Source organism: Equus asinus, chromosome X, assembly GCF_041296235.1.
Source record: "Equus asinus isolate D_3611 breed Donkey chromosome X, EquAss-T2T_v2, whole genome shotgun sequence".
NCBI classification, from domain to species: domain Eukaryota; kingdom Metazoa; phylum Chordata; class Mammalia; order Perissodactyla; family Equidae; genus Equus; species Equus asinus.
The window spans coordinates 100,092,413-100,095,371 of NC_091820.1; the positions used below are offsets into that span (position 1 = coordinate 100,092,413).

At 41.2% G+C, this 2,959-nt stretch overlaps 1 pseudogene; it reads left to right on the plus strand.

The window, feature by feature from the left end:
* The first annotated feature begins 1,017 nt into the window (after positions 1-1,017).
* LOC139042621 (F-box/LRR-repeat protein 21 pseudogene) lies at positions 1,018-2,292 on the plus strand (annotated as a pseudogene).
* The last annotated feature ends 667 nt before the right edge of the window (positions 2,293-2,959 follow it).

A 2,959-nucleotide genomic window follows, 5' to 3' on the forward strand; every position in this document is an offset into this window, starting at 1 on the left:
TCTGCTGTGTACCCACTCGGTATCTTTGCTTACTTGATCTCATTTAACCCTCACAACACCTAATTGACAGAAGAAAATGAGGATCCAAGAAAGTGACTTATCCAGGGTCACACAGCTGCTGAGTGGTGCAGCTGGGATTTGAACTCTTAAGTCTATCTGGCTCTGATGTTCTGTCCATTAGAACTTAGTCTAAGCCAAAATCTGTCTGTCTGTAAATCCCGCCCACCACCAGAGTTATAACATCCCTTCCCGGAAAGAGGGTGGCCTCTTTAAGGTACCGTTGGAGACACAAACCTTCTGGACCTCTTTCACCATCAAAACACTTGAGAAATGCTGACAAGGCAATCAAAGTAAAAGGCGAAGAAGGCCACATAGCCAAGCCTTTGGAAAAAGTGCCTGTCCTTACCCTCTCTTGGCTTACATGGTGTTCAGCCTTCTGCTCTCTCAGTGCTCACCAATGAGCCTTCTAATCAACAAATCTGATGGCCTCCTCCATGTCTTTGTCTTCTATGACCTCCAACCTCTGGAAGTTCTCCTCTCTTAGTGTCCGGAAGACTTCATAACAGCTGGGCTGGGTCTTAAAGGAAAAGTAGCAATGTGCTGTACAGAGAAGGGGGATACTGTATATTCAAATTCCCGTTCAACATAATCATTGATGTGCCTAATAGTCAAGGCAAACGTCAAACGTTAAAAACCAAATTTTTCTTACGTTACATCATATACAAAAGTTAACTCAAAATGGATCAGAGACCCACCCTAAGAGCTCAAACTATAAACCTCTTAGAATAAATCATAAGAGAAAAGCTTCATGACATTGGATTTGGCAATGAATTCTTGGACGTGACACCAAAAGAGCTGGCAACAAAAGCAAAAATGCATGGATTAGACTACATGAAAATTAAAAACCCTTGGGCGTTAAAGGACACTATCAAGAGAATGAAAAGGCAACACACAGCGGAGGAACCTCAATGGCGCCCATCAGGGTCTGTGTCAGCACGCGTTGACCAGGTCAGAGCAATGTCTCGGTCTCCAGGGAGGTCCCCCCTCTCCCCGGGATGCCACCAGAGCCCACCAGATCAGGCCCGCGCATCTTCTGTATGTAGGAGATGGAACGAAGTTTTTCATATCCCTGACCTTTGGAGAAAGTTTGAATTTGAACTGAACCAATCAGCAACTTTGTCTTTTTAAGCCACTCCTCGTGATCTCATTCAGCAGATCTTTAAAAGGAATGTTGCCTGTCTCCAGTATGTCAGCTTTAAGGTTGATAGCAGTACTGAATCAGCAGAGACTGCCTGTGATATACTTTCTCAGCTGGGAAATTGTTCTCCACACCTTGGGCTTGATTTCTAGGGCCAATCCAAGTTTTATGAACGTGTCAAAGTCTCATTTTGTGTCAGCACTTACAGTTGTTTTTGTCAACTCAAAATCATTATCATCAATCAAAATTGAAGACCCACCCGTGGATGACCCTTCACTGAAGGTTCTGGTGGCCAATAATAGTGATACTCTAACACTCCTAAAAATGAGCAGCTGTCCTTATGTTTCATCTGATGGAATCCTTTGTGTAGCTGATCATTGTCAAGGCCTTAGAGAACTGGCATTGAATTATTACATTCCAAGTGATGAACTTCTCCTGGCCCTTTCAAGTGAGACTCATGTTAACCTTGAACATCTTCGAATTGATGTTGTGAGTGAAAATCCTGGACAAATTAAATTTCATTCCATTAAAAAACAAAGTTGACATGCACTTATTAAACACTCCCCTGGAGTTAATGTTGTCATATGCTTCTTTTTAAATGAAGAGGAATTTGAGACATTCTTCACAGAAGAATCCCCTGTCACTCATCTTTATTTCGGTCGGTCAGTAAGCAAAGCGGTCCTAGGACGGATAGGTCCTAACTGCCCACGCCTAGTTGAGTTAGTGGTGTGTGCAAACGTTCTTCAGACTCTTGGTAATGAGCTGATCTGTATTGCTCAACACTGTAAAAACTGAACAGCCTTGGGCCTCAGTGCATGTGAAGTTCGCTGCAGTGCCGTGGTTGAGTTTGTAAGGCTGGGTGGGAGGAGGCTCGCGCAGCTCTCTGTGATGGAGGAGGTTCTGACCCCGATGGGGATTACGGCCTGGATAAAATTCACGCTGAAGCCTTCAAATACCTGGGAAGAACGTGGTTCCCGGATGTCATGCCTGGCTGGTAATTGTCTACCAAAGATTCTCAACTTTTTTTTTTAAGTCAGTAAGATTAGGTTCTTTCTGTCTATGCAGACATAAATTTTAAGATGTATTGCTGAAATATTTTGGGTAAAATATTTTATCATTTGCAAATTGTCTTAATGTACTGCAGCAGAAACATTTGAAATCATAGGAGAAATTTGAAAAGCCAGAAATTTCGATAAATCGGGTGCAGACGCTATATTGTGAATTAGTTCATATGCTAAAGGCTACAGATGGTTTCTAGAGAAGCTCCTCAGCCTTCCTTGAAGGCATGTTTTAGCTTGCTAAATAAATTTATAATATTAAGCTTTCTATCCTTTAAATTATGCATTTACAACTTTATATTGTTTTAATTGTTTTTGTTTCATTTTGATATTAATATATTTTACAAAACATTTAGTATTAAAAACAGAGTAAAATCAAAATATAGATATAAGGTTGGCTTAATTTTACTTCCTTTTTAGCACTATATAAGATGATATTGTGATTCAATAAACAACTTGTAATTTCCAAAAAAGAAAAAGGCAACACACAGAATGGGAGAAAATATATGCAAATCATCAATGTAGCACACCCAGGTGGTGGCGCAGAATTGCTCGCATGTGGGGATCCCCTCCCCCTGCACACCCATACACAAATCTGGTGTCAGAAGTGTTGTGAGTGTAAAAGCAGAGTTCTGCATGAGAGTAAAGGATACATGGGAGGAAAAACTGGGATAATTCGAATACAGGTGGTGTCAGGGAAGTG